Source organism: Pseudophryne corroboree, chromosome 4, assembly GCF_028390025.1.
Source record: "Pseudophryne corroboree isolate aPseCor3 chromosome 4, aPseCor3.hap2, whole genome shotgun sequence".
Lineage (NCBI taxonomy): Eukaryota > Metazoa > Chordata > Amphibia > Anura > Myobatrachidae > Pseudophryne > Pseudophryne corroboree.
This window is the reverse complement of record NC_086447.1, coordinates 451338752-451360838: the sequence shown is the minus strand read 5'-3', so window position 1 is coordinate 451360838 and position 22087 is coordinate 451338752. Positions and strand designations below refer to the sequence as shown.

The 22087-nt window shown below is 45.6% G+C and overlaps 1 protein-coding gene across 5 annotated transcripts in view; it reads right to left on the bottom strand.

The window, feature by feature from the left end:
- ANKRD6 (ankyrin repeat domain 6) overlaps nt 1-12774 on the bottom strand; it is a 334377-nt gene extending 321603 nt beyond the window's left edge. For 2 of the 5 annotated variants that reach the window (XM_063916978.1, XM_063916983.1), the window contains exon 1: nt 12571-12773. The gene's annotated coding sequence lies outside the window, so the exon portion shown is untranslated. Of the gene's footprint in view, nt 1-12230; nt 12387-12570 lie in introns of those variants that run through there. The other 3 variants (XM_063916984.1, XM_063916981.1, XM_063916980.1) reach the window with 3 other exon arrangements.
- Between the last annotated feature and the right edge of the window lie 9313 nt (nt 12775-22087).

The window sequence follows — 22087 nt, the reverse complement described above, 5'->3', positions numbered from 1 at the left end:
TTTTCAGGCGTCGCCTCTGCACACATCACCAACCCGGCAATTTGCCAGGTTGGTGCCGCCAGTCTGAAAGGGGTCTCAAGCAGGTCGCACGGGAAGGACCTGTATACAAGTCCCGGGTGCACGCTGCTATAGCAATCTGAAAGTGGTACAAGTAACAAAGCATCTACTACTGTAGATGGATTTTATGGATGTACAATGTACAGAAGAGGTTGAGAAGAAAACCTAGCACAAAGATAGGATGGGCCTGCAGCTATTTTTGCCATACATTACTGTCTTTTTCAGGCATTCTTTGACTGTGGGCCTGATTCAGATGTGGACGCTATTTCAATATTTACACAGGGGAGTGATTACTGGTGAACTGTGCATGTGTCCTAGTCACAGTGCACACACTTGGTGAACTGAATGACGAACTGAATTGCAGTGAGGATTTATTCGCAAGGGATTGACAGACTTGGGCCATTTTGTGGGAGGTACCGGGGAATGTTGTGACAGTTTTCAGGTCATGTATCTGCCTACATCTGCAATACCGTACGTAGAAAACATGGTGCCAGCATCTCAGTTCCCATGGCCATTCTGGGTGACCATGGGTTACTCAGAAGATGGATTATTGGAGGATCTGCAACCACTGCTACGTGTGTGTACACAGTTGCCTGGATCTGCAAGGCCACCAATGGGCGTCTCTGTACATTTCCTGGTAGATGTATCATTAGCATATTTTTGCATGGCAGCTGCGTATAAAATCGCAGTTGCGGTTGTATATCTGAATCAGGTCCTCTATACTTTACTGTTATATACAGATGTGTCCTCATACACCTAACCTTTGTGAATCATATGACATAAGACACATGGGGTGATCCCTGAATGTTTTATCGGTTCCCCAATTTTGCATGGTAGTTTGCATATAATGTTCTAGGTATTTAGGGGTTTTTTATTGCAAGGAATTAGTATAAAGTTTAACGATATAGGGCACAGGTCACTCATATCAGACCTGTCTTTTTCCTCATATTTTGCGTCTTATTTTGGCTATAGTGTACTGCGTACTTAAGAATATGTTTGTAGAGGGGGCGTGGTCTGGCTGCTGAAGGAAGCAGCTGTGTATTAGCAGAGCTCCCGGGACCCACGGCAAAACACGCATAAAACCACACTCACCTGAAGTCCTCTACATGCCCCAACACCTCCTTTGCCCTTCTTATACCCCCTGCTGAGTCCCCCGAGACGCCGCGGAATCGGGGAGCAGTTTTAACTGCTCCCGCGGGTTGCGGCCTACGGGGATCACAGAAGCCGGGGCCTCGATTTTGACCTACAGCCGGAGATGGTTCCGGGACCCGCTGCTTGGGCCGTGAATCTCCTCCGGAGCTCTGGACCTCCTGCTGCCGCTAGCTGCTGACCGCGATTAAGCATACCTCCCCGCTCCCCACTACACCCATAACACTCCTACCCGACGGGGACCCGGAGAGGCGCCGCGCGGGGCAGACTGACGGGAGCCCGGCGGCCATCTTGGAAACAGGGCCTGAGGGGATCTGTGAAGCCGGGGACTGGAAAAGAGATTTCCCCCCACCTGGATCCGTCCCGACACTCGGCCGAGTGCTACACCCCGGAGACTGAGTCTACACCTGCACACATCAAGAGGCGGCGACAGGCGAGGAGGGAGACCGCGAGGCGTGACGGCGGTGACGGTGATCCAGAATACCCGCGGACCAGACGGAGGCGACGGCTGGTAGGTTTTTATTAGCCTGCCAGTCCCTCGCCGCCCGGCGGCACCCATTGCATTCCCCCCGCCCTTTGTCGCTCAGCCAGAAAGGCACCCAGCTTGGGCCCGACAGCCGAGGCCCCCCCCCCCTGCATTCGAGGGCAAGGGACTGAAATTTAGAAGAGGCCCGGCCGTGAGTTCCGGGACCGGAACGAGACACGGCGGGCCCCAAGCACGCGCCTTCGGCCACCTTCCTCATCCAGAAGACCTTTACCCACATGTGGCAGGCCTAATAATAACCTACATCAGCAATCAAGGTATAGGGGTATTAATTATTTAATTATTTAATATTATAAGCCCTAATGACACACAGCACATTGATGTGAATACACCCCTTGGAGACCCTGCACCATTTATTTCATCATATCCCATTAGGCCTGCGGAGTCCCATAGAGATCTCTTCATAATTTACAGTTCTGATATTATACCTACTGGGACCAGTGGGATTAACTCCTAACCTCCGGTGACAGTGCCCTCTGTGATTTATGTCCTGAGCTGGAGCTCCCTCTAGTGGCCTATCCATATACATAGTTATACACGTGTCACTCAGGTCCCTTTATACTTTCCTAAGAGAATCTGTAAAGGAGGTGAGTCGCTCCCTGGGAGCCGGCAATGCGGGCACCTCATGTCTACCTCCGCATCACCGAAGAAGCGAGATCCGGCGCCATCTATATGCCTATTACTGTAATAACGACCACCGATTAATGGCGTGCTAGCGCCATTCCACTGGGAGTCACCATGCTATAGGCACTTCATAGCGCACCAAGCAATGCCAAGTCTACACTTATGATAACTCTTACAACCAAGTATTCATCTACTCATTATTAAGCATGGTCAGATCCTGGGAAAGGAAAAAAAAAAAAGGTAATACCACACAACCTAAGGAGACCGCGACCCAACCGGGAATGAGATCGTTCCTACAACCTACTCCCGCAAGGCTATCCGGAAACCTCTCCCCTTCCAGCCCATCTTCCTGTCATTCTGCTTCCTCTGCTTCCCCGTTGATGATGGAGCAACCTATTTTACACACTCACAGCGATACCGCTCTTCAAGATATCCTGCAATTCATGAAAACACTCCCAACTAAGCAGGATATCCAAGATACCATGCGAAGAGAGCTGGCATCAATCAAACAAGATATCTCACAGCTCTCCGAAAGGGTAAACACACTGGAAGAGCACCGAGACTCCACTGATAAATTTCTGGGGTCCTTAACAGACGTTATCAAATCCCAGTCGGAAGAGATTAGATTGCTACGGTCCCGTGTACTGGATTTAGATAACAGAGGGAGGAGGAATAATATCCGGGTGAGAGGTGTTCCGGAGGAGGTCCCCCAGGCGGGCATAGTGGATGCCTTGACGATAATCTTCAACACAATTCTGGGCAAGGACCCAACCGCCGTCATAACATTTGATAGAGCCCACCGCGCTCTAAAACCAAGGGGGCTTTCCTCCGATCGACCCCGAGATGTCATATGTCGCCTGCATTATTACTCCCAGAAGGAAGAAATCATGAATAAAGTGCGTCATATTGATGACTTGAACTACAACGGCGTCCCTATCTCCATTTTTCAAGATCTCTCCTGGCACACCCTACAACAAAGGAAGATTCTCCGCCCCTTGACGGATGAACTCCGCAAGCGACAGCTGAAATATAGATGGGGTTTCCCTTTCAACCTACAAGTATCTTCCTCTGGCAAGATACACTCTCTCCACACCATATCTGACCTCCCAACTTTCTGCTCCGGTCTCGGTCTCCCATCTTTAAAGATCCCAGACTGGGACTTTACCCCCCCGGATTTACACCCACCACAGCCATCAGGAGGAGGAGAGCCATGGCAAGTGGTCGGCAGTGCTCAAAAGAAACCCTCAAAACCACTTTCTCCACGCCAGGATCATCCCCCCACCTGAAGAAATTACCTCCCACTATTTCGCTGAATGAACTCTGCTGTTCTCCCTGAGAGGACTGAATATCCTGACTGTAAGGTACCGGGTGAGACACGCTACACGCGGCCTAGTGCCAATTTGACCTCGCTTTGCTGTGTTCCCTTTTTTCCCCCCCTCCCCCCGGTCGCATTCTCAGTCCTAGAACTCAGCGACGAGACTCTATTAGAAGATGATTACTTGTCTCCACCGATTAATATTATTGGTTATTATAAGCTTTATTAAATTAGTATTGTACTATTACGATGTTTATGCTAAAATAGTGCTTGTAGGGGTGACTCCCTTACCCCGATCCCGCATACGGCCACCGTGCCCCATGGGGATGCTGGTTAATATACCTACCAACTCCCCCATTGCGGATGTTACTATGTTTATGATGTTTCTATTTTTTGTAATCTGCTCCTTTTTTCACTCTTTTTCTTTTCATGGTTCCTTTAATTTCTTTATTTCTTTGGTGAACTGTCCGAGTCCTATGCCTATTAGTGTTGTGATATAGTGTGATGTCTACTTCAAAAGTAATTAAATTTACCTCGATCAACGCAAAGGGACTCAATACCCCCGAGAAAAGATCCCATTTACTTCGGACATTAAGATCCGACAAGGTGGATGTGGCTCTAATTCAGGAGACACACTTTAGGATCTCTGCTCGGGGCCCCTCTTTAGTAAATCAAAGATATCCCCTGGCTTTCTATTCCAATAACCCTGAAAGTAAATCTAAGGGAGTTGCCATAATTTTTTCCAAAGCCCTCCAAGTGTCTAATGTCTCGGTCCATAAACTTGTTCCAGGGAGGTTGCTGGTAGTCCAGTGCACTATATTTTCCCAGGCATATACTCTCATATCCCTCTACGCGCCAAATCAAGGCCAAGTACCCTTTTTTCGATCCTTCCTTCCCCGGCTTGAAGCCCTTGCGATAGGTATAATGGTTTTGGGAGGTGACCTAAATTAGTCCATGGATCCCTCCATCGACACTTCTCCCCCAGCCCCTAGATTCTCTGAACACAAACATAGACAGGTTAGGAAGATCTTCCATGAATCTCAATTGGCTGATTCCTGGCGGATCACACATCCCACTGATAGGGACTTCTCTTTTTTCTCACACCCACATCAGGTTTACTCACGCCTTGACTATTTGTTCTTGGGCCATAGACATCTCCCCCTAATCGTAGAAGCCTCTATCGGCTCCATCACGTGGTCTGATCATGCCCCAGTATCCTTGTCCCTATCGGCCCCCTCTCGAACCCCCGGTCCTTGGACCTGGCGCCTCAATGAATCACTCTTGTATGATACATATTGCAAATCAGAACTGGATAAGGCATTGTCCGACTACTTTGATATCAACGATACAGGAGAGGTGTCTAAAATTACGATTTGGGAGGCCCATAAATGTGTTATACGGGGTAAACTAATCCAATTAGGCTCATTTGTGAAGAAAAATAGTCAGGCCTTGATCACTACATTATTACATAAAATTCATGCCTTAGAAACCCGCCACAAATCCTCCCTGACCCCATCAGACTTGGTGGAGCTGTCTGCGGCCCGAGCACAACTCCGAACAACCCTTAATAACAAAACTCAAGCCACCCTACGCAGATGTAATAGTAAATATTATAAGTGGGGGAATAAACCAGGTAGACTGTTGGCCCAAGCACTTAGATCCCAGAGATTGGCCTCCTTCATTCCCTCAATGAAAAATAACACGGGCTCCATATGCTTTAAATCTCCGGAGATAGCAGCATGCTTTAAAAACTATTATAATACTCTATATAACCTAGGTAACCCTTCCCAGGCCCACGATCCCCTCTCCAATATGTTGAGAGCCAGGAAATATCTAGCCGATGTGGCATTTCCTCAACTATCACAATCTGCTCGGGAATCTTTAGAAGTACCTTTCACTTTAAACGAGGTGGAACATGTTATCTCTATCGCCCCCCTACGTAAAAGTCCGGGCCCAGACGGCTTCACAGCCACCTATTATAAGATGTTTAAAGAAGTTCTTGCTCCCAAAATACTGCAGGCTTTTAACTCCATATCTGCCGAAACCCACTTCTCTAGACAATCACTTGAGGCCCACATCACGGTAATTCCCAAACAAGGAAAGGACCCCTCAGTATGCTCCAGTTACAGACCAATTTCCTTACTTAATCTAGATCTCAAGTTCTTTGCGAAGTTGATGGCTCTTAGATTAAATGACTTTCTCCCGTCGCTCGTCCATAACGACCAAGTGGGCTTCGTGCCCGGTCGTGAAGCTAAAGATAATACGACTAAACTCCTCAATTTAATCCATTTGGCCTCTAGCAGTAAGACATCCACTGTACTGTTGTCTACAGATGCCGAAAAGGCCTTCGACAGGGTGAGTTGGGACTTCATGAGAGCGGTGCTGGAGCATATTGGGTTGGGCCCACGAGCCCTCCATAGAATATTATCTTTGTATACACAACCATCAGCTAAAGTACGGGTTAACGGGACCCTCTCTGATAACTTTTTTATCAGTAATGGAACGAGACAGGGCTGCCCCTTATCCCCCCTGATTTTCGTCCTTTGTATAGAAGCCCTGGCCAGGGCGATTAGGACTAATGACAAGATTAAAGGACTACAAGTAGGAGATATAGATTATAAACTTGCTCTATTTGCAGATGATCTGCTGACGACGGTCACAGACCCCGTACTCTCGCTCCCCAACCTGATGAGCGAGTTGGACATTTTCAGCTCGATGTCAGGTTTTAAAATCAACACATCCAAATCTTACGCCCTTCATGTCTCCACCCCCCATTCGGTCTTAACCGATTTGAAAGCCACATTTCCCTTTCAGTGGAGAGACTCCCACATCACTTACCTGGGAGTTCAGCTATCCAGCGACCCCTCACGTCTATTGTCCTTGAACTTCTACCCCATTCTCCAAGCCATCAGAAACGACTATTGCAGATGGCAATATCATAATCTCTCTTGGCTAGGAAGAATTAACGTTGTAAAGATGAACACGTTGCCCAAACTGCTCTATCTCCTTCAGACCTTACCAATCCAGATCCCCGACTCCTGGTTCCGGACAGTGAGATCTTTGATCCAGCAATTTATTTGGCGTCGTAAGAGATCTAGGATCAGTAGATCTATCCTGACTCGACCACCTCAAAAAGGTGGGTTCATGCTCCCAGATATTAAAATTTATTACCAAGCAATCCTCTTAAACAGAGTCTTAGACTGGACCAGGAGCCGGGAGATTAAACAATGGGTGGTCTTAGAGGGTTTATGCATACAATTGTTCCCAGAAATATTCCCGTGGCTCCCGATCTTGCCCAAACTACAACGCCCTCACCCGACCATTACTCCTACACTTTCTTTTTGGAAGGGAGCACGACGAAGATCGTGTATCTCTTCTGTCTTTGGCCCCCTCACCTCCTTTCTCAGCAATCCAACCTTTCCACCTGGCCTCTCACTGGGATATTATCAAAATTGGGCGCTAGAGGGACTCTTTAGAGTGGGGCAGTTGGTCCACCCATCTGGGATTAAACAGTTCTCGGAGATACGGGGGAAATGGGAGATCCCACAGACAGATTTCTGGAAATTCCTGCAGGTCCGACACTTCCTATACACAGATAATGCATACCGTGAGGCTTCAAGGGAGCTGACCGCGTTTGAAAAAATGTGTGTGGCTCCTATGACTCCCGTACACACTGTCTCCACCCTGTACAAACTCCTAAGTGCATCTGACTCCCTGACACCTCCCCATTTTATTCAAAAGTGGGAGAGGGATCTAAACATCTCACTCTCAGACAAGGAATGGGACTCTATCTTTCTTAAAACCCATAAGAGCTCCATCTGTATCCAGGTTAGAGAAACGCAATATAAGATCCTGATGAGATGGTACAGACACCCCACTCTCTTACACGTCATTTCCCCATCCATCTCACCTATCTGTTGGAGATGTCATGGGGACCTAGGCTCTCTACTACACATTTGGTGGACCTGCCCCCTTATTAAAAACTATTGGGATGACGTAATTTCTATCTCTGGTGCTGTTTTACATACTTCCGTTCCATCTGACCCGGCCTTTTGGTTACTAAATCATTCCACTACCCCAATCTCTACCTACAAGTCATCGTTATTACGACACCTGGGCAATGCCGCACGAGCAGTGATCCCCACAATGTGGAAATCTGTCAGTCCCCCCACAAGGCATACCTGGTTTTCCAGATTAGATTATTACATGAACATGGAAGATGTATTAATGAGCGCCGGGGACAGGCGCTCGGAATTTACTGCTTTATGGTGGCCTTGGATAGACTATAAAACATCGGACTCATATAAGACTTACATTTCCTCTGTGAAATAGAGTAGTAAACGGAAACAGCTCTCTGACTCAACCTGTAGGGGGTCCTAGACGAATAAGCTTAATCATTTAATCATTGCACATATCCTACTCTCCTTTTCATAACATACTCGGTTCAGCCACCTCACCTCTTTGATGTTTTCTCTTTCTTTTTCTTTTCTCATGTTATATACCTATCCTTTATCATGCTTCCTTAACCCAAAATGTTAATGCAGACTATAACTGTACTGAACATGCGATAATCAATCTGTGTACGCTCATGTTGTCACATCATTTTGCCATTGATTGTTTCCCAGAAATGTTCGCAACCTGTTATAAGTCTGTATTGTTACAATAAAAACAGATTATACAAAAAAAAAAGAATATGTTTGTAGAAAAGGAATTGGTATTAAGTCACAGATTACACATAACAATAACGGGCCTGTCTTTTTACCCTGTATTGTGTACTTTTTCCCAATTTCACAACTTTTTCCTTAATTCTGCTACTTGTTCCTCTATTGTACTACTTTTTTCAGAAGTTTTGGGTCTTAGTTCTTCTTATGGTATAATAGATACTCAGGACTAATGTTCCAGTGCAGCTAATTTGTAAAATCTGTGCCAAGCTAAATGGGGCTATTTGGCGCAATTTGTTGTATCTGTATAGTGGGTAGAAATACATTTACAAGCCAATAATGCAGTGCAGGATTTTCAAGAGCCAAACACCACAGTGTACGTTTCCCTACAGTAATATGCAATAAGCTGTACCACAGGAGAAAGGAACAGGGAGTTAGCAAGTAGACAGGGACCTGTCTCAAGGGGGACTGGAGAACTCACAATAATTTAAGAAATGAAATACTTGCTACCAGGGTGCTCTTACTTTAGGACACCCAATAGGTGATTGCTCTGTCTGCCATTCATGAAGTGGTGCACATTTATACCACAAGTAACAATTTCCAATGGCAATATAAAGTGTGGACAGTTGTTATCACTTCTTGCCCCAAAATAAGTTTGATGCTCAATAAAAATAAATAAAAAAAATACAATCTTCTTTGACAGTATCATTATATGCCAGTTAGAAACCTGGCTTACTGTATATGACCACAGTGGCCAAGATGACCACTATCAGAATGTGTGTGTGTGGTCAGTTTCTGACCCCAGTAATGCTATGTACACATTGGGGGTAATTCCAAGTTGATCGCAGCAGGAATTTTTTTAGCAGTTGGGCAAAACCATGGCCCTCATTCCGAGTTGTTCGCTCGCAAGTGAATTTTAGCAGATTTGCTCATGCTAAGCCGCCGCCTACTGGGAGTGAATCTTAGCATCTTAAAATTGCGAACGATGTATTCACAATATTGCGATTACACACCTCGTAGCAGTTTCTGAGTAGCTTCAGACTTACTCGGCATCTGCGATCATTTCAGTGCTTGTCGTTCCTGGTTTGACGTCACAAACACACCCAGCGTTCGCCCAGACACTCCCCCGTTTCTCCAGCCACTCCTGCGTTTTTTCCGGAAACGGTAGCGTTTTTTCCCACACGCCCATAAAACGGCCTGTTTCCGCCCAGTAACACCCATTTCCTGTCAATCACATTACGATCGCCAGAACGATAAAAAAGCCGTGAGTAAAAATCCTAACTGCATAGCAAATTTACTTGGCGCAGTCGCAGTGCGGACATTACGCATGCGCATTAAGCGGAAAATCGCTGCGATGCGAAGATTTTTACCGAGCGAACAACTCGGAATGAGGGCCCATGTGCACTGCAGGGGAGGCAGATATAACATTTGCAGAGAGAGTTAGATTTGGGTGGGTTATTTTGTTTCTGTGCAGGGTAAATACTGGCTGCTTTATTTTTACACTGCAATTTAGATTGCAGATTGAACTCTCCACACCCAAATCTAACTCTCTCTGCACGTGTTATATCTGCCTCCCCTGCAGTGCACATGGTTTTGCCCAACTGCTACAAAATTTCCTGCTGCGATCAACTTGGAATTACCCCCATTATGCGATCCCATACGATACAATATCGTATGATATTGTATAAGATATCATATCGGATCGTGTACACACACTACAAACGATGTCAGACGATGTCTAGAAACAAAGTCATCACTGGAGTTCAAAACCACACAATATCACCTCATCAGGACTGCATGCTGTCCGACGTACGACGTCACATGCGACCCGCGGGAGCGCGTATCGTACGTCGGATCATGCAAACACATTATGTAATATAATTTAGGACTGAACAATAGAGTTCAGATTGTGAACGATATTGCATAGTGTGTATGCAGCATAACAATTCCCAGTGTAAGCTGGAAGTGATTTTTCCACTTGATTCAAGCAGCTGGATCCTATCAACTAGCAGAACAGTGGTGGACCTGAAGCCGAGATTTATGAAGTCCTAAAGTACCCGCGCTACCATTTGCTCCCATACTTCAGCAGCAAATTAAAATGTGACTTAAAAGACTAGGGCACAAGTAACTACAGTATCTCCCAAATTGTAGGCCCCCATACATGGGTCCCCAAGTCACTTCCAGACGAGCACAGATGTAAATCTGGTTAAGGGTGAGGTTCTTATATTTGCTATAGCCTTGTGATGACCAGCGCTGGACACCACTGAGGTCAACTCATCAACCAACCAAAAAGGGGAAAAAAATTAAGAAAGAAAATATTAAGAAAGAGGAAATGTAAATTAGAAGTCAGTAAAAAATTATTTTGTAATTGAAACTAACGAACAGGTGCGGTCTCAGCTATGGATGCCTGAAAGCTAGCATGATAACATGTGGAGAGGATGTTACTGTGCTATTTATACAGCACAGTGCACAATGAACAAGAATTAGAATTTTGAACTTTATTTTAAGACAAAATATAAAAATAAACAAATCTAATAATATACAGTGCTAAACTTGGTCATAACAAGGCAATTTATTTATGTATTCAAGTCAGAAATACGAGACAACATCTACAACTTTAGCAGTATAAAATAAAATACCTAGAAATGATTTTCTGCGTACACTAATCTGCTTTTTTTTTACATCCAAGAAAACGAAAAAGCAAAATAATACTACCTTATAAAAGTACAAATAACAAATATATTTTAGGTTTATTTTTCACCTAAGCAATAACTGTTTTATGCATAATATTACAATTGTTATTTGAGAATTATGTAGTAAATAGTTTTATAGTTTATGACGAGATGTGGTCTAATGAAACATTAACCAGTAACAGTGATTTCCTGAGCACAGTGATCTTCTCTAGATCAACACTCAGATTTGTTTGCAGGATTAGATGAGCTCTGAAGTAATTGTATAAACATATAGTAAACCAGCCTCTGCACTAGCTATTCTCTCCAGGCACGAAGGGGAGAGGTCGGCACACAGGTGAGTTCAGCACCAGGTCGCTGCATTGCAGGCGTATTACAATATATAGTATCAACACTCTCACAAATAGGAAGTCCCACAACATACTGTATGTGAATGATATACACATTTTTTTTTACTAATGTGCAATGATCAAGTGTTTTCAAACAATAGAGGTAAAGAAAGACCTTTTGAATATCCGTTTACAGTTTACAAAGGAGAAATTGGAGCCATATGAAAGAGAAGACAAATCATGTACAACAGGATTGTAGCAATATCCATCATCCTTTGACCATAAAATAGCAACATACTGTATATCAGGTGTGGCACTGGATGCCAGGCGTAATGAACAGAGTGCTCTTTGGCAGGGAATACATAACTGCATGGCAATAAGGAACCAAGGTGTGGCTTTTATAATCCTTCACCAGTCCTAATATATGGTTATCTAAATATATTCAAGAAGTAGCCATATTTGTAATGAAGGCAAAGTAGACATAAATGACAACATGATACTCTTAATAGTACAGCAAAAATCTCCTACCAATAGCTCTTGCAATTAGTAGGCTAACATCAGTAATATGTATCACAACTCACAGTATGGTAGCTGGGTCTATGAATTATTTACAGTAAGGCTCACACCCATACAAGCAACAGGGCGCTTTGTATCTGCATTGAAAGCTCGCCATAATGGAGGAATACTGACTTCCATACATAGTGACTTTACAGCAATCACTATCACTATATTACACAGAAATACAAGTACACATGTATGAATCACAGAAATCACCTAAGAGACTGCTAGCACGGTTCTGTCACTGCTAGCAGGAGCTGGAGGCATCTATCATACTATTTAAAGGGCACTAGCTGAGCAGACCTGTATTGTGCAGTAGGGAGCAGCTGTACCGCAGCTCTAGACTCTTCATGTTTCCCACACGAGTCACAATGCTACCTGTTGGGTGCCTTCTCCTGAGAAGTCATACTTGGCAGGGAAACAATCGCTCCGACAACATACTGTATTACAGACAGAGTCCCTGCCCACAGTGCTGCAGTCCGGCTCCGGGGGAGACTGGTGGCTGCTGGTGTGGCAGTAGCAGCAGAAGCATGCTGTACATGCTGGCAGCACAGGTAATAGGCATGCATGGCAGCACCACTGGCCTCCCCACGCCTTCCCTTCCTCACTAGAACAACACGGCACATAGAAAGCTGAGCGTTACCTGGCACAGGAGGAATCAGGCTGCCGCTCTTGCTGCAATCAGGAGAGAATGGGATCCTGGCATGCGGGGTCTCACCGCCCTTCTTGCTCTATACACGCAGTTCTACTACGGGTATGGCATGGAGAGCTGGCTCTTGCTTTCTATATAGCACAGCAGCCCGTGTGTACTACGAACAGGTACTGCGCTCTCGTCGCGGGGCACTTCTGTACTTTCTGCCTGTGGTGTAGCGACATCTACTGGACGACACCGTGATAGACGGCTGTAGACGGAAGCTGTGCCAGTAACTTGATGCACTGTACTAGAAATGTTGTTGTTTTTTGTTGTTGTTGTTTTTTTATTTGTTTCCACGACTTATATTTTATTTTGTAACTGGTGAGGGCAAAAGTCAGTAAATGGGGGGGAACGGGGGGAAGGTTGAGGTGGGGCTGCGTGATAGTCAGGAAGCTCTAACATGGTGGGGGGCAGGGGCTGGCTGGCAGCTTTCAGCCCGGGGGGCCGACTCAAGCAAGCGGTCCAGCTTTTCACAGAGAATCTGCAGTCAGATGGCCCTGTAACACTTAAATTGCAGTGTCCCGGGGGGCAGATGGCGCCCTGCCCCCTGCCCAGCCAGCCCCTGATGGGGGGGAACTGCTAATGTTGTGCCCAGGGGCAGCCTGACCCCTAAATTCTCCTCTGCGGACCTGCTGACCGATTTACAAATTCAGGTGAGTATATACACTTCTGGTGGGTACACAATGGCTTATATATTCCCCATTCAACTGTACGTCCGATATATATCGTGGGCGCGTTGGCGGGCCTGCACCCCCAATATGTCTGACTGTACACACAGCAAATTGCGCCAATATATCTAAAGATATATCGGACATTGGATCTGCTGCTTGGCAAATGTAACATGTCTGTGAATGACATTCTGATGGGTATTGGGATTCTGGCATCTGTATTTCGACTGTCGGGATCCCAACAGCTGGTATCTAAACCGCATCCCATCCACATATTGCCCATAGCAACCATTTAACAGTGATGTGCGGTGAGGTGAGGCAGAGCCTTTCCTGTCTTGCTAACGTATAAGCCAGAGTTATATATAATGCCCACATGAACCCACTGGCTCTGACACGAGCCTCCTCACATACCTCATTGCATGTTACTGGCAACCAACCAACCTAGCGCAAACCAACCAGCTAGACTGCTAGATAAATGATAGCTAGAAGCTGTTTGGTCACTATAGGCAACTTCTCCACTTTCTCCAAGGTTTGTAGCAGACCTTTTAAGAGGACAAGTGGAGAATTTACCAATAAACTTGTAGCTATCATTTATTAAGTATATTCTATAAAATGATAGGTAGACACTAATTCATTGTTGTGGACAACTTCTTCACGTGTACTCTTTAGAAAGTTTGATAAGTCTCCCTCACAGTCTCGTAAAAACAAAACAAAAATAACCTTCATCATAGTTAATCCAATTAAAGTATTAACCCCTTATTCTTAATATTTCCTATCATAAACTATACCCATCAGTTCCACCTGTTGCTGCCACACAGCGTTTAGAAGAAGCAGCAGCATATCACATCCCGCTGCTGTCAGTGAGGAGGGGCCATACAGAGACAGGTAAACAGTGGTCAGGAAGGCAGCCTATTGCTGCAGTGCTCTGCCCCTGGGAGAGGATAATTATATGTTGTCTGCCTTTCTACCCTAGTCATTGCTCATCACCCCTGCTCCCTGTGATCAGGGCTGCAACTCTGATTTCCCCACTGGCATACCCCACCCTCCATCATCCGGGTCATGTACCCTATCTGCCCTCCCCTGACCTGCTCACTGGTCTTAGAAAGAATCAGAGATATCTCCTGCTTTAAGCAAATATTGCTGGACAAACACTTTTGGAGTTTGGCCTGAAGATGGCATTAGCTGTTCTGCCCCTACTGGCTTATTTCTCTCCCCGGCTGCCTCCCTGCTCCACAGCTATTGCAATTTTGGTGTTCAGATTCAATCGCTATTACTTTACTGCAGACATTTTGGCAAAGACAGGCTCCTATCACAGCAAATGTTAAATACAGATGAAAATTCAGTTTTTTTATACTTATCAAGGATACACTGCCACCAATGATTGTTAAGTAGTTTTTTTTTTATAGATATGGAGTTCAGGAGTCTCCTGGATGCTCTGGGAGAATAGACAAGTATGTCTCTGGAATGTGCCGCAAGCTGCAAAGGGGGGCATTTGTTCCCCTCAGCTGCGCTGCAAAGGCGTAGCAACTAACCCAGACCCAACCGGACCCCACCAACAAGTCCTGGCCCAGGTAAAGAGTACCCCCCTCCTGATGCCCCTGGATATAGGAGATATTTGGTGTGTGGTACCTGTCCCTCCATTTTTGCTTTTCACAGTAAGCCAGGAGAAAGTTACATCCTGAACAATGCACAGTCCACACCAGAAAGTCAGGTGATCGCGTAAGAAATTGATTTATTTTTTACACTTTGCAGGGACGTGCTCCGATATGTATGTATGTATGTATGTATGTATGTATGTATGTATGTATATATATATATATATATATATATATATATATATATTCTTTTATATCCTGACGAAAGGGTCTAAATAAATGATCCTGAAACGTTGACATAATCCAGAGTGATGGTGTTTTAATTCTTTGGAGAAGTCGTCGCTGAGTGCCGCTACTGCGAACTATATATATTTATTTATTTGTTTAGTTTCCCAAATATTTTTCAATGTATTTTTATAATACATTCCCCTGATAATTAATTTTAATGCTGTAATATTCAGTTAGATATTATAATTATCAGGGCTTAAAATGTGACTATAGATAAATATGCACCTAAATGTTTTAAGCTTATGGGTAATTTTATATTCTTTGGATCACTGTTCAATGACCATAATCCACTGCTAGTGTTAGATATAACCATACAAGCATTACAAATATCACTGCTGCAAATTTGCTCAAGTAGCCCTTAGCAATACAAAATACAGTATAGTGAAACACATTTTCTTTTACACATTAATTGTAGTCTCTCACATTATATTTTATTGTATAATTCACAGTTGTCAGATTTAGCAGAACTCATTACATTGGGGGTAGCTTGGATGGTGTTATGGTTAGCATTACTGCCTCACAGCACTTAGGTCACGGGTTTGATTTCCACCTCGGCCCAAGCTATGTGGATTATTCTCCCCGTGCTTGCGTGGGTTTCCTCTGGGTACTCCGGTTGGCTCCCGACAAAATTAACCCTAGGGTGAATGTGTGTGTGTGTACATGTGGTAGGGAATATAGGGCCTAATTCAGACCTGATCGCAGCAGCAAATTTGTTAGCAAATGGGCAAAATCATGTGGACTGCAGGGGGGAACAGATATAACATGTGCAGAGAGAGTTAGATTTGGATGGGTTATATTGTTTCTGTGCAGGGTATATACTGGCTGCTTTATTTTTACACTGCAAATTAGATTTCAGTTTGAACACACCCCACTCAAATCTAACTCTTTCTGCACATGTTACATCTGCCCCACCTGCAGTGCACATAGGGCCTAATTCAGTCCTGATCGGTGCTGTGCATTTTCGCAGAGCAGTGATCAGATCTGAACTGTGCATGCACCGGCGCCGCAGTGCGCCGGCGCATGCCAGACAACCGACAGCTGTCTCAGCCCTGCGGTCGCCTCTGCCTGAATGATAGGCAAGGGCGGTCGCTGGGCGGGAGGGGGCAGGCCAGCGGCATTTGGCTGCCGTTTAGGGGGTGCGGTCCGGGCAATGCAGGCGTGCCCGGACAGTTGGGGGGGGCGGCCCGCAGCAGCTGCGTGACGTCACATGCAGCCGCCGCAACCCTCACAGCGATGAGTAGCTCCTGCCAGCGCGCAGGAGCTGCGCTGGCAAGCAGCTACTCATCCAGTACAAAAGCATCGCCGCTGTGTGATGCTTTTGTACTTGTGTGGGGGCGGGGGGGAAGTAGGGCTTGACATGCGGGGCGGACTAGCCCTGTGATGGGCGTCCCCCGCATGTCTGTGACTGATCGTAGATGTGCTAAATTTAGCACATCTACGATCAGGGGGTAAATTTACTAAAGTGGGAGATTTTTAGAACTGGTGATGTTGCCCATGGCAACCAATCAGATTATATCTATTATCCGCTAGAAGCAGCTAGATAAATGGTAAGTAGAATCTGATTGGTTGCCATGGGCAACATCACCAGTTCTAAAAATCTCCCACCTTAGTAAATTTACCCCCAGGTGTGAATTCGGCCCAAAGTTTTGCCCATTTGCTAACAAATGTGCTGCTGCGATCAGGTCTGAATTAGGCCCATAGATTGTAAGCTCCACTATGGCAGGGACTGAGGTGAATGGTCAAATATTCTCTGTAAAGTGCTGCTAATAAATAAATAAAATCAACAATTTGTATATGAGTCCTGTCATTGTTTTTCCTGTTTTTCACATATTTTGCATTACACAAATTCTTCGATTTTTTTTTTCACAACATTTTTATTTACTCTCACTTTACATTGATTCCATTAGTATACAATGGTTTCCAATATTCACTGCTTTATTTTTTAATGCTGTTTAGAATCTAACAGATCCAGGATTTAAGTGCAAGTTTGTTGCCTGGTTTGTTACACAATGCTCATGACACACAGTCATTATAAATATAGGGGGTAATTCAGATCTGATCGCTGCTGTGCGTTCAGATCCGAACTGCGCATGCGTATGCACCGCACTGCACTGGCAATTCGCACGGCTGCAACAGGGATCGCCGGTCAGCGACAGGGTTGTGCAAAAGATCCATTTGCACGGGTGTTTGCAAGGAGATTGACAGGACAGGAAGGGAAGCCTGTTTCTGACTAGCTAATGATGACAGTTGTGATGGCTGGTGTAATATCAATGGGAGGCAGGGGGCTTTCAGATTGCAGATGCACAAACCCCCCCACATTAGCCCTATAGACAGTGGCGTCACCCACCGAGGGGTGTCACCAAAGTGTCGGCTCCTGCTCAGTGGCAGGAGCCGGGTACTGCACTGTAACATTACGTGCAGTGCCCGGCTTCTGTCACTGTGAAGAAGCCGACACTGCAGTCTCCGGGGTCAGCCAGCACCTCCCGCACCCCCTTAGTCACGGAAACGGGGGTCGGGAAGCATAGCCACGCCCATGTGCAGCCCAACCACGCCCCCATCTCGCAAAGCCATACCCCTTCTGACGGCACCTGCGGAGCCATGCCCCTTTTTGAACAGGAGCCGCACCTGGTGTCAAACATGTAAGTGACGCCTCTGCCTATAGATTCTAGCATTAGTGTAATGTAGTAAAGCAGCCTTCATTGGCTGCCTGCAACCACAGCCCTTTAATGACTCAGCCTCAGCCCTGTAGAGATGTCATGTGGATTGTTTGCAGGAAGGTGGCACAATGGGCATTGATTTAATTATAAGCAGGGCACTATTTCTGTTGAATTTGTATGGATTTTCTTCATGTACAGTTTCCTCCCACAATCCAAAAACATACTGGTAGGTTAATTGTCTTATGATAAAAATGTACCCTAGTGTGTATGTGTGGCCATGTGGTAGCGCATATAGGGGGTGATTCAGACCTGATAGCTGCTGTGCATTTTCGCACAGTGGGCAATGAGTTCATAACAGCTCATGCGTATGCACCACAATGCACACGTGCGTCGGACAGCAACAAAGGGCATCGTCGGTCAGCGACGGGATGGTGCGAAAAATCCATCGCACGGGCCTACCCAAGGTGATTAACAGGAGGAAGCCGTTTGTGGGTGTCAACTGACCGTTTTCAGGGAGTGTCTGGAAAAACTCAGGCGGGATCAATCATTTTCAGGGATGGTGTCCTGACGTCAAATCCGGTCCCAAACAGCCTGATGTGATCGCAGCGGCTGAGTAAGTCCTGGGCTGCACAGAGCCTGCACAAAATCAGTTTGTACAGCTCTGCTACACATGCGATCACACACTTGCACAGTGAAAATACACTCCTCCAGTAGGCGGCGACTATGTGATCGCAGGACAGCAAAAATCGCTGCCTAGCAATCAGATCTGAATGACCCCCTAGTTTTCTCTTCTGGATAATTGAGGTTTGCATGAGTCATATATTAAATGAAATTGTGTATATTAATCAGTGCTAATAATTGCTATTTAAAACAAGGTTGGTTTTACCTTGTAAACGATTGCAGCTTTAAAAATATGGCCATGTAGATAATGCCCCATATACCAAGTCCTAAAAAGCATCGTTTTTAGGAACTTGGCCCCATTAGCTAATGCCATCTATGATAGCCATTGCAGGTTACAGCCTACATTAATTAACTTTTTTTTGATGGCCATGCTTGCACATTAAGTAAACCAGGTCTAAACCCTGAAGTATTGTGATACTGTTACCTATCATCCATCATTTTTTAGCCTTGACTGGGGCTTGCTATTATTGGAGCCCATGTTTCGGCATCCAAACAATAATAAATAGCTTCAGATGTCTGAGTCTGTATAGATTCTGCAAAAAGCAGAAACAGTCCAAGGGGGTCATTCCGACTCGTTCGCACGCAGCGGTTCTTCGCTGCGGTGCGAACGGGTCAGAACTGCGCATGCACGGCGCATGCATTGCACATGCGCGTTGTTGCCAGGCGAATACAGTCACCGGGCAACGACGCTCACAGTGAAAAAAGAAGGCGCAGCGCCGAACGCAGGAAGAGTGACAGCGGAGAGGCGGTCTGGGGCGGATACTCACCGTTGGATGCTGTTTTCGGGGAGTGGTCGTCCGAACGCAGGCATGTCCAGGCAAGCGGAGGGCGGATGTCTGACGTCAAAGCCGGGAGGAACGACGCTGGATCCGTCGCACAGGGTAAGTAGCTCCAGCCTTACTCCTAGGTTGCTGGAAACTTTTTTAGCTTAGCAGGACTGCACAAGCAAACGCAGCCCTGCTAAGCTAAAATACACTCCCCCATAGGCGTGGATTGGTTGATCGCACCAGCAGCAAAAAGTTGCTGGCTGCAATCAACTCGGAATGACCCACCAAGTCTGTTGAAGTTAGAGTAAATTCCATGGAGGTAAGCTATCAGGACACTCGGCAAATATATCGGGAAGCACTAATCTATGAGTCTTACCAAGTACTCCAGTGACAAAACCAGCAGGGCAATAGATCCCTTTAGAAACAGCAGACTTGTAAAAGTTGCAGGTCTGAATTATTCCACAGAGGACTCTTCAGGTCAGAGGTGTTTGAGCAATAAACACTCATTCCCGCAGTCATTACCTATGTGCAGAATTAAAGTACTTGCTGCCCCTGAGTAATGCAATGAGACTTTTAGTGAGTCACCTTTTTATTATTGTGCAGTAGCAAGTGTAAACCCAACAAAGGCTCAAAGTGTTGCAACATCACTGACATTGCAGAGCCGTTCACACCGTTTGATTTGGAGCTGCTCGCCTTGGCCTCTTTGCTAACTAGAAGCCGCAGCTTTCCAGGATACTGTTGGTAATGACCCTTGACCCTTTTGGGTCAAGCCCATGGTGAATGCCTGCTCTCACCCCCAAACACAATTAGTAATATGTAAAAATTAGGTAACATGAGCCCCTCTGGGGTTTGGGTGTGAAAACACAGAATCCAGAACTAAGATTAAGATTTTTAATCCAAGTCAAAACTTCAAATTTTATAGTTACAGAAAAAGAAAGGTTACAAGAATATAATAGTTTATATAGTCACAAGTTTCAAGAAATAAAATAGGGAGAAAAATTACGTTCTAGTCACCTGTAGTACAGAATGCTGGTGGAGTCAGGCCTCTCGGCATATGCTGGGACATTTTAGGGTCCAACTCTCACTGCATCCACCTTATGATAATGACAAATTTCAGAGTCAATTTTCCCTATTTAAAGCTGCTCCATGTTGCAGCTTCCCCCCACCTATTTGGGATTCCTTAAACACTCCCAATAAAAGTGAAATTAATCTCCGCTTACGCTCTTGGGGTTTCTGATCCACTCTGGTAGCGGGGGATTCCTTTATCTTTTAATTGTTTGTTTGAAGCTGGCTGAACAGGGACTGTGTACACAAGCTCTTAGCAGTTCTAGGAAGAAAGTTTCACACCATGATAGACATAGTTTCTTTACTGGGTTGCAGGGTGGACTCCTGTGGTGTTATACACAAATAACAACATCTAATTACTGTCTTATACAGGATCCTAGAGCTATTAACAGCTTGGCCAATATTTACTAAAAAATCGTGTTTGTCCGATTTGTGTTTTTTTTTCTAAGTCCCAACACGGGAATTCACTAAGCACAAATCTCGGCAGTGTTTGGGCTATTCGTAATGGTTTGATTGACAAAGTTCAGAAATACGAATGAATAGACCATCGGTCAAACGCGGCTGTTATTTCATACAACACGGGTATTCACTATTCATTCGTATTTGGGTGTTAGTCTCTGAGTGCTCAAGTGCGGGTGTATTTTTTTGCGAATAGTTAAAAAAAGCAGCAAAAAAAATAGACCTGCTTTTTCCAGTCGAGTTTGGATAATCATGCACGGATCAGTGAGATCTGTGCATGGTTATCTATGGTAAAGGGTATGTTTACTGTAAAAACTGAAAAAAAAAAATTGCGTGGGGTCCCCCCTCCTAAGCATAACCAGCCTCGGGCTCTTTGAGACGGTCCTGGTTGTAAAAATACGGAGAAAAAATTGACAGGGGTTCCCCCATATTTTAACAACCAGCACCGGGCTCTGCGCCTGGTCCTGGTGCCAAAAATACGGGGGACAAAAAGCGTAGGGGTCCCCCGTATTTTTGGAACCAGCACCGGGCTCCACTAGTCAGAGAGATAATGCCACAGCCGGGGGACACTTTTATATAGGTCCCTGCGGCCCTGGCATTAAATCACTAACTAGTCACCCCTGGCCGGGGTACCCTGGAGGAGTGGGAACCCCTTAAATCAAGGGGCCCCCCCCCCTCCAGCCACCCAAGGGCCAGGGGTGAAGCCCGAGGCTGTCCCCCCCATCCAAGGGCTACGGATGGGGGGCTGATAGACTTGTGAAAAAAATAGAATATTGTTTTTGTAGCAGTACTACAAGTCCCAGCAAGCCTCCCCCGCAAGCTGGTACTTGGAGAACCACAAGTACCAGCATGTGGTGGAAAAACGGGCCTGCTGGTACCTGTAGTACTACAAAAAAAAATACCCAAATAAAAACAGAACTCACACACCTTGAAAGTAAAACTTTATTACATACATGCACACCTACATTCACACATACTTACCTATGTTCACATGAGGGTCGGTCCACTTCTCCAAGTAGAATCCATGGGTTACCTGAAAATAAAATTATACTCACAAAAATCCAGTGTTGATCGGTCCTCTTCTGAGCTTGTAATCCACGTACTTGGCAAAAAAACAAACCGGAAACCCGACCACGCACTGGGACCCCTTTCACCGACTGCCAGGAGCCCCCCTGACTCCTGTCAAAGAGGGTCCCTTCAGCCAATCAGGGAGCGCCACGTCGTGCACTCTCCTGATTGGCTGTGTGCTCCTGTAGTGTCAGTGAGGCTGCACACGGCAGAGATAC